At 39.9% G+C, this 10858-nt stretch overlaps 1 pseudogene; it reads right to left on the bottom strand.

Moving 5' to 3' along the window:
- Positions 1-10858, bottom strand: part of LOC100963515 — a 38143-nt pseudogene that overhangs the window by 15681 nt on the left and 11604 nt on the right.

Genomic DNA, 10858 nt, shown 5'->3' with positions numbered 1-10858 from the left:
TTGCTCAGTATTGTCATTGTTGTTCCTTCCTTGAACACTTGATACTACTCACTGATAAGGAACAATCTCACTGAAAGAAAGAAATCTTGTTAACTTAAATACTCCTACAAAGATATAAAAGTAAAAGTATTTGATGACTTTTTTATTGCAAATTAATATGAATTTACATTGTTTTCAATTCTAAGGTAGAGGTCAAGTTGTAGCTGAGTCCTTCACCCAGGGGGCGTGCTGAACACACAAGTGCACATTAGGTGAGACCTGCTCACTGCCCTCCCACCTCCCGCCATCTTCCTCCCCCTTCCTCCCTCTCTCTTCCCCCTTGCTAGACCATGTTTTATCATTCATGTGGGTATGTAGTGTTTATATATTGGTTTCAAATTAGCATTGAGTACATTGGGTATATTTTTTCCCATTCTTGAGATACTTTACTAAGAAGAATGTGTTTTAACTCCATCCAGGTAAACATAAAAGATGTAAAGTCTCTATCTTTTCTTATGGCTGTATACTTACTCCATAGTATATAGATTGTTGCTGAGTACTACCTATGTGCTATTCATTGTTAAACTTTATTTAACATTCACAAAAACTCTGTGGCTAGCTATGCTTGACAGATTAGGAAACTGGGGCTTTGAGATATTAATGCTCCAGAACTCATATTGCTGATAAGTGATGGTCCCAGGATTCTTTTTCAAGATTGTCATATTCTGGATGCAGTTGTCCTATTCTATTGCTATTCTGCCTTAATATAGCAGCATGGTTTACTTGTTCTAGTTTAAATAGATTTGCCTCTGTCATAAAAATATTGTTATAGTGGACATATGCCCCCTATATTTATATTCCAATTGTATGCTATCTTTTAGAACTCATTGTTAAGTATGAGTTCTGTTTGGTTCCTAAAATATTTTGAAAAATAATTTGAAAAAATTACTAACATTATTATTTTTTTCCTTACTGAGAAGAAATACTTATTTCCTTGCATAAATGTCCATGCGAAAGTTACAGTCCCGTGATTACTTTGTATTTTCCTGAGGTTTGTGGCAGTTATTAGATTTTAATACATTATTAAATTTGAATCAAAGATTAGGGAAAGTTGAATATAATATGTAAAGTGTAATGTCTCCATTTGGGTGAGTTCAATCCAAATAGTTCATTATGGAAGGAATAGAGAGCTTGGGAATGTGCAGAGAAATAAAGATGTTTGGAAAAGTCAACTGGGGCCAGTTTACAACAGCTCCCACTTGCAAGCCTTGTGGGAAAAGGGCTGCTTTCAGCTGTTGTGTACTTTGAAATTTATCTGCATTAGACATAGCACCTGGCACAGAGTAGGTGCTTATTAACATCTGAAGGGAAATAGCTCTGATAAGACAACAGAGTTTGAATAGAACTCATTAGATGTCATAGCAGGATCGATGCCTTTGTATCCTTATTTTTAGGAGCAAAACTACTTTCAGGAAGAAAATATGAAGGAATGTTAGAAAATGACTACCTTTAAGTTAGCTATTAATACAAGGAAGACTATGGTTTCTAGAAAGACACAGTGCAGTGTCCAGTACGTAGGGAGTGGATTATAAACGTTAAATAAACAAACGTAAGATGTGCGTGTGAGCATGTGCTCACATTGACCATACTGGTAAATGATGGATCGATTAAAAAATTTAAAGTTTAATGTATTCAAATATGTTCACACAAAACTCAAAGTTTAACTTAAGAAAAACCTAATGCGAAGTCACTTTCAACAAAGCTCATGCTTTATCTTTGTCCTCCTTTGTTACGTCTTTTGACGGCTTTCTTGAAATCTCAAGTTCCCTGCAGTAATGTCTGGATGAGAATCTGAAAGATGATAATGAAGAAAAAGGAACGTTTAACTGAATATGAATGCAAGGTTGAAATAAAATCCCTGGGGTAACAGATATGGAAAAGAGAAGAAGAAAAGAAAAATAATGGACTTTGAAACTACAAAAAGATAACACTTTTTAGACTTCAGGTTCTAAAGTCTTTTTTTTCTTTCAATGTAACAAAGAGAAATTTTATTTAAGAACACAGAAAAAGCTTAGAGCACTTCCAAAGAGAGTTGGAAGTGGGCCCCTCCTATGAATGAGAAGGGGTGAGAGACCAGGTTCTAAAGTTTTTGAAACATGATGGGGACTTTCGGCCGGAGATGCCATCTTCCAGTAATTCACCAAAATGACAAAGGCAAAGGGACAGAGGAGAGGCACCGATACTTGTTCTCTAGGCCTTTAGAAAACATGGAGTTGTTCCTTTGGCCACATATATGGGAATCTACAAGAAAGGTGATGCTGTAGACATCAAGGGGATGGGTACTGTTCAGAAAGGCGTGCCACACAGATGTTACCATGGCAAAACTGGAAGAGTCTACAGTGTCACCCAGCATGCTGTTGGCATTGTTATAAACAAACAAGTTAAGGGCAAGATTCTTGCCAAGAGGATTAATGTTGGTATTGGGCATATTAAGCACTCTGAGAGCTGAGATAGCTTCCTGAATTGTGTGAAGGAAAATGATCAGAAAAAGAAGGAAGCCAAAGAGGAAGGTACCTGGGTTCAACGGAAGCGCCAGCTTGCTCCACCCAGAGAAGCCCACTTTGTGAGAACCAACGGAAAGGAGCCTGAGCTCCTGGAACCCATTCCCTATGAACTCTTGGCATAATAGGTGTATAGCTCAGAGACCCCATGTAACAGTAATATAAGGTGCTGGAACCTATTCCCATGAATTCACAGCATAATAGTCATATAAAGCTTTGTCATATTCAATGGCAAGGCGCCTCCCTGAGCTACTGGAACCTTTTCCCCATGAATTCATGGCATAATAGGTGTAAAATAAAAGCCTACTACTATTGTAAAAAAAAAATAAACATAATGGAAACTTTCAGAAACAGCAGCTTATGAGACACCTGACCACTTCTGCTTTATTTGTTTGGTTTTGGGAAATTGAAAGGCAATTTTGGAATGAAGAGGTGAGTGTGGCTTTGTAAAACTATTATTTTATATGTATTAGAAAATACATTCTTATATGCTTACATGACTCTCTGCGTGAGCTCCCTCCTCTGTGAGTGTCTTAAGCCAGCCAGCTTCAGAGGCTGAGCCTCAAGTTAACTCTCACATGGGTAGAAGTTTTGGTAGCATCATTATGAGGATGGTAAAGAGTTTGCTTTTGTTAGAAAAATCAAACAAAAATAACCCAATATTTAAGTTTTGCTTATTTATTTATTTATTCAGACAGAGTCCCACTCTGTCACACTCAGTAGAGTGCTGTAGCATCACAGCTCACAGCAACCTCAAACTCCTGGGCTCAAGTGATTCTCCTGCCTCAGCCTCCCAAGTCGCTGGGACTACAGGCACCCGCCGCAATTCCCGTCCCTATTTTTGGAGAAGAGGTCTCGCTCTTACTCAGGCTGGTCTTACTCAGCCTGTGAGCTCAGGCAATCCACCTGCCTCAGCCCCCAGAGGGCTAGGATTACAGGCTTGAGCCACCATGCCCAGCCCTTAATGCACTAATTTAATTCAGTCAAAAAACTCACACCATTGTATGAGCAGAAAAAGACTCACCTTCTTCATCATCAGTTTGATCTTTTGCAACTACTCCAGTGCCACATTTTAAAGTAGCTACAAGACTTTTCTACTAGGTTCTGCTCAAATCTCTTCCACCAGGCAACTTTGCACTGTCCAAATCAACTGTATTTATTATTTCTGTGTGCCTCCTCCAAACATCTTTGCAAAAATTTTGGGATAATTTTCCTTCTCCTTCTTTATCTGTTCAGAATCTGTTACTTTGTCTTATTATTTTTCCTTTGAAAATTTAAAAATTGAGTACTTAAATATTTCTACTCTTATTGGCCCAGTCTGAATTTTCCTCACTGATTAGTAGCTTATTCAAAACATTTGCCTAGAAAACGAAGGTTGCAGAAAGGGGTGTTGCTAAGTTTTAAATGTATGCAAAAGTGTGTAACATACAGTAAATGATATTTACTGAAATATGTGCATATTCAAATTTGGATTGTTTTGTTGCCTCTCAGGTAAAAACTAGGAGAGTACTAATTTGGCTAGTTGAAGAGGGAAAGGTTTGAGCAGAACCTAAAGCAGGGGTCCTCAAATTTTTTAAACAGGGGCCCAGTTCACTGTCCCTCAGATGGTTGGAGGGCCGGACTATGGGCCCTAGGACAAGTCAGCTGCTAAACAGGACAGGCAGCGGCAGCAAAAACACCCGTCGTAGTCACAAAAGATCAGACTGATGATGAAGAAGGTGAGTCTTTTTCTGCTCACACAATAGTGTGGGGTTTTTGACTTAATTAAATTAGTGAATTAGCAAAATCTAAATATTGGTTTCTTTTTGTTTGATTTTTCTAACCAAAGCAAACTCTTTACCACACTCATAATAATTCTACAGAAACTTCTACCTGTGGGAAGGTTAACTTTAGGTGCAGCCTCTGACGCTGGCTGGCTTGAGACACTCACAGAGGAGGGAGCTCACACGGTGAGATTGTGTAAACATGTAGAAGACACTCAATGGCCAACAAGCATGAAACCATGGTCATCATTGGAGGCTTGGTGGCTCATTCTAGCACTGCAGGAGACTAAAGTGGGAAGATTGCTTGAGGTCAGGAGTTCGAGGCCAGCCTGAGCAAGAGCAAGACCTTGCTGCTACAAAAAATAGAAAAAAAATTTCTGGGCATAGTGGCTCACACCTGCAGTCTTAGCTGCTCAGAAAACTGAGGCAGGAGGATCTCTTGAGCCCAGGAGTTTGAGAGTGCAGTGAGCTATGATGAGAAAGCAGTAAATCATGGCGCTCTAACTGGGGCAACAGAGCAAGACTTTGTCTCAAACAAACAAACAAAAGAACTAAAAGTAGACATACTATTTGATCCAGCCATAACACTACTCAGTATCTACCCAAAGGAAAAGATCAAATGACACTTGCACCCCAATGTTTATCACGGCATAATTCACAATTGCAAAGATATGGAATCACCCTAAATGCCCATCAACTCATGAGTGAATAAAGAAATGGCATATGCCTATGATGGAGAACCACTCAACTAGGAAAAGAAATGAAATAATGTCTTTGCAGAAATTTGCATGCAATTGGCGATCATTATCTTAAGTGAAATATCTCAGGAATGAAAAAACAGAAGTGGGAGCTGAGTAATGTGTATATGCATCTACGGCCATAAAGTGGCACGGTAGACGCTGGAAATAAAGCAGAGGGGAGTGAGGGTAAAAATTACTTACTGGGTGCAATGTTATTATTTTGGTGACAGGCACACTGAACTCCCTGAGTTCAACATACACTTTATCCATGCAACAACAAAACCCCCCTCACACTTCCTAAATCTATTGAAATAACAAAAAATATGAATTAAAAAATCTTAAGTACGCAGATGAATAAATGTCTACACACAGCTGGTGATTTGATGTTCACTGTGTCCAGGAACGGAGAGTAACTTACATGCTTTTCAGAGACTTCCACTAATGGCACAGTTCTGAAGAAGCTTATTTGGAGTTATTAGTATCTTTTATGAATTATTGATTTCTAAATGCCTTCCCAGTCTGGCAAGAAACCAGATTTTAAGGACAATGCCAGCTAATCTTTTTTGTCAGGTGGGATGGATAATGAGTGGTTTAAATGTAGTCCAGCTCCCCGAATGTGAAAGGGATAGAATGGTTTTCCAAAGTGTTTTGCCCTAATGTGCATGTGGGCAGCAGTAATAAATACTGGGGAGCAAATTATCTGTCGTAGCTTAGAAATTTGAAGCCTCTGAGAAAATTTTCAGGTCGAGTTCCTGAACCACTTATAGTTTGCAAAATAAACAAGAATATCAGCGGGACATTCTATCAACAGCCATTGCACAATAAATCTGTCAGTTCTTTTTAACAAAAAGTATTGTGATTATTACGTCTGAGGGTCACCTATGGGTATGTTGATACACAGATAAAAGGAAGCCTCTACTCTCAGTTCCTCTCTGAGCAGGCAAGAGGGAGAGTGCATTACACTGACAATTGTTAGGTAAGGTACGAGGCTTAAGGGGAGAAATATACCCAGAATATTATGGCAGTTGGGATAAAGAGTACTAGGTTTCAGCTGAGAGAATCAGAAAAACTGTGTGTATTTATTCACTGCTAAGTCAAGGATGATCAGCAAGAGAGGTAGAGGAAGTAGGGTCTGTTTGCCTGTTTTCCTAAGAAACCTACAATTATTAGTCACACTATAATTCTTCAGTGGAACAACTGGTACGATGCTCGAGAGCTTTAACAGGTATAATGTAGGGGTATACAGAACATCTCCTGGGTGGAGGGCTCAACTACAACTTGGACTTTATGTAACAGATGCAAACAATGTAACGTGATCATTTGTGCCTATATATCAATCTGAAATAAAAGAAAAGATTTTTTTTTTTTTTGAGACAGAGTCTCAAGCTGTTGCCCTGGGTAGAGTGCTGTGGCATCTCAGTTCACAGCAACCTCCAACTCCTGGGCTTAAGCAATTCTCTTGCCTTCTCCCAAGTAGCTGGGATTACAGGTGCCTGCCACAACGCCCAGCTGTTTTTTGGTTGCAGCAGTCATTGTTGTTTGGCGGGCCAGGGCTGGATACGAACCCACCAGTTCAGGTGTATGTGGCTGGTGCCTTAGCTGCTTGAGCCACAGGTGCCAAGCCAAAAGAAAAGATTTTAATAGGAAGTCTTTGTTCCTCTTGCAGCAGAGATTTCAATAATAAAGATGTTCTCTGTTTTTTCTAAGGTTATTTTTATATTGCAAGCAAAAATAAATATATAAACATTTTCTCATTACTCTTTGGCTCACACACTTCAGTTCCTTCTGTTGCCGAGTCCTGACCTTACGCTCGTGCTTGCTGCATTTATCATGGCTTCCAAAGGTAAACTAAAGAGTCCCAGGAGAGACGTCCACATGAAGATAGAGGCCGTGCATCCAGCCATGCACTCAGAGTGGCCCGTGTTTCTCTCCCTGCTTTGTCTGTGTAAGTTATTTTTTCTCCTCTGCTGGTGAGCTATTCATTCCCCGTAGAGACTGACTTGTAATCGATAGCAGTTTACCAATGCAAAATAGGTTTCATAATTAAATGATTGCATATCTGATTTCCATTATAAAATCTTGTTCTGTTGGAGAAATGCTTCCAGTTTGGTGTGACTGGAGCATAAAATACATCTGGGGTTATGCTGAGGTCTTCTTGTCCCATGCTAGGGAATTTCAATGTTATTCTGAAAGAAATAGAGGGTGAGCAATTGATGAATTTCAGGGAGTACGGAGAGATAGCAGGAAATCTAAATTTAGAAAAAGTCTCGTGGAAGCAGGTGTGTTGGGAAGTGGTGGGAGAGAACGCTTAGGCGACTATTAGGATAGTGAGGGATTAAAGTAAGGGAGCAGGAGAGCAAAGGAGGGAATGTGGAGAGATAACAGAGAATGATTTTACTCAGGGAGAAGCTAGTTGGAAGGGTGGCGTGGGTGGGGGGTGAGAGAGAGACTGTGCGGGGGCATCTAAATTAATTCCCATTTTTCTGACTTAGGGTCATCAGGTAAAATAAGAGAAGAGGAGAAGCTTTTGGAGGGGAGGGGTGGAAGAGGATGCTTTGTGATTTAAGGTATAAATGGTGTAGATAAGCACAAATATTTAATAGATAGGCCTGAAAATCAGGGAATTACAGTAGAGATATAGGATTTTAGAAAATAATATCTTACAAATTTTATTAAAATAAAACATGCACGTGTTTAAAAGCACCCAACTATCCATAATGGCTTATAAAGGGAAGCCATGGTTACTATGGGGTAGTTATCGATTTATTGCTTAGCTCCAAATGTACCCTTCACTGCCTGTTCTGCAACAATGGACCTGGGTCCTTTAAGCAGTTCCCTTTTGCAATAAGGATGGTGTTAAACTTTCCCAGTAGAAGGTGCTGGAAGGACACTAGAGAAAGAGTGGATTTCTCTTCTTTGTTCCTGAGTGCCCTTCTGTAGCTCCTGACGCATAGATGGCTTCTGAAGGGCTCAGTGCTGTTCAACATGGCAGCCTTCTTCAACTCCAGGCTGTGGTGGGTGTGGCTTTGCCCACACCAGTGGCCAACAGTTTCCTTGGAGGCCTCCTCTGGCAGCATTGCCACAAGTTCCCAGGTGTGGGCACCTATAGGTGGTTTCCCTATGAATGGCTTCCTAGCACCCCAGAGGGTGGTTTTTCTGACCTTCTTTGGATGTTAGATTTCTAGAGAATTTGGCTGCAAGGCACCATGGTGACTTCCCTGTCGTCCAGTGAGCTGCCGCTCTGCCCTCTCCTGCAGAGTCTGGAGCTCAGCTCTGGAGCAGATGCCTTCCCTAAGCACTCGTCTCAGCTCCGGGGAAGAATTGCTATTTTTTTTGTCAGCTGTTGCTATTTTCTTCAGAGTTTTCCTTAGCTGTTACTAATCAATCTTGTTACTTCAATCTCGTGTTAGAGTTAATAGCATTTTATACAATTGCATGTCACTTAATAGGAATGTGTTCTGAGGGATGCATTGTTTGGTGTTTCATAGAGCGTGCCTACACACGCTTCAGTAGGCCACAAACCTGGAGGGGGTGGCCTACTGCACACCTGGGCTGCAAAACTCTACAGCATGTGACTGTGCTGAATACTGTAGGCAAGTGTAACATAAGGGTAAGTGTGTCTAAATATAGAAAAGGTGCATTAAAACTACAGTAGGAAAGACAAAATAATGGTACTGTACACACCTGTGCAGGGTGTTCACTGTGAATGGACCTCGCAGGCCTGGAAGTTGCTTGGCTGGGTCGGTGAGTGGCTGGTGAGTGAATGTGAAAGCCCAGGATGTTACTGTACACTGCTATCGCCTTTATAAACTCTGTACACTTAGGATCTACTGTGCTTACAAGAAATAATTTCTCTTCAATCATTAATTAACCTTAGCTTACTGTAACTTTTTCACTTTATAAACTTTTGAGAAAGTTTCTTTAAACATTTTGACTCTGGTAATATCACTTAGCTTAAACCACAAACACGTTGTACAGCTGTACAAATGTATTTTTTCTTTATATTCTTATTCTATAAGCATTTTTATTTTTCAAAAATTTTATTCTTTTGGTTTTTAAACATTTTTGTTGAAAACTAAGAGACAAACACATGTCATGGTCAGCATCACTGTCTGTCCCCTCCACATCCTGTCCTATTGGAAGGTGTTCAGGAGCAGTAACACGCATGGCACTGTCACCTCCTGTGACAACAAGGTCTTCTTCTGGAATACTGAAGGACGTGCCTGAGGCTGTTTTACAGTTCACATTTTTTTTTTTTTATAATTAGAAGTAGTACACTCTAAAATAATAATAAAAAGTATAATATAGTCATTACATAAACCAGTAACATCGTTACTATCATCACTGACTGTCGTGCACCGTCCGTCCTCACACCTGCCTGCCTTTATACACCAGGAGCACAGTAGGTTTGTTGACAGCGGCACCACCACAAACCTGTGAGCAATGTGTTGTCCTGGGATGGTTACGGGGGCTATCACATCTCTAGGGGACAGGAATTTGTCAGCGCCATTGAATTTTATGGGACCCTTGTTGTTTATGTGGTCTGTCATTGTGACAGCAGGGGACTGTGTTTAGCTTTCTATGTTCACATTACGTGGAGGAGTCCTTCTCTTTCTGATTGGGCCCTTTCCCCCTCTCAGCCCGATTGCCACTCTCAGAGGGAATCTCTTTTCACCATTTCTAATTTTAGCGTTTCTGATCGTTTTCCTCATAGGGCCAAACAATTCTTCACTGATTGTATTTAAACATTATTTATGGGCATTATTCTAAGATAAATGGTGACTTAGTGTATTTCTACCCTACCGATGTCATTCACAGTCCTGTCTCCCTTCAATTATCCCTTTCTCCTCCTTTGGATACTAACATTGCTTTTTCCAGTGGTGACCTTGAAACTTTATAGTACTACCCAGTCCTCATTTCTGCTTCTAACAACTAAAGAAAATATTTGGTTTTCTGTGTATGAACCTTGTAAGGTGAAGACACTAGCACTCCCACTCTTCACTCAAAGACCTTTTCTTTCCCTCTTCATCTCATTAAAAGTATCATCTCTGCTTTTATTTTCTTTAAAAATCTTTATTTTTAATTTGATAACTTTTATACTCTAACATACAGATTAGAATGAATTGTAAAATTGTTAATACTGACAGTCAATAAACAAGATTCATGGTATTTCAGCTGTTAAAAAATATTACTCTGTGAGTTGAATAATACACGGTGACTATGCTTCCTTCTCTAAGTGTACCCAGTTCAGATCCATACTAAAGAAAGCAGTGTCATACTAAAGAAAGCAACTCTAGTATTAAGGTCGAGAGAATTCTCTTTTTATCATTTACTCCAACTCATTCCACACCTTAGTTAGCTTCAAATTTGAGCTGCCTTTCTTTTATAGGTTTTTTTTCTTTTCATCTCTGGTGAGTGATGATCTAACTCTCGTTCTTATCTATAATTATTATAGTCTTGACTTTTTCCAGGCTTGGAAATTCTCTTAACCACTTTTTTTCAAGCAGTTTATGTCTTCTTCCTTGTTCTGTTGGAGGATGCCCTCAGAGAGCTACCTAAGGAGGCCTGTAGGGAATGTCAATTTTCATAGTTCTTACCTGTTTGAAAATTTCTTTATTTCATCCTCATGTTTTGTTATTTGGCTAGGCAGTATACATAAGGTTGAAATATTTTTTCTTTAGAACTTTGAAGGCGCTGAATGCTCATGAGAAGCCTAGTGCTGTAACCTCCAGGATTTCTCTCACTTGGTCTCAGGACCACTGATAACGATGTGGCTGTGATGGAGAGGAGGAGGCAGTGCAGCTGTGCATGGACA

This window comes from Otolemur garnettii, unplaced genomic scaffold (genome assembly GCF_000181295.1).
Source record: "Otolemur garnettii isolate 467f Iridium unplaced genomic scaffold, OtoGar3 scaffold00039, whole genome shotgun sequence".
In the NCBI taxonomy this organism is placed as follows: Eukaryota; Metazoa; Chordata; class Mammalia; order Primates; family Galagidae; genus Otolemur; species Otolemur garnettii.
This window is presented reverse-complemented; position numbering and strand designations above follow the sequence as displayed.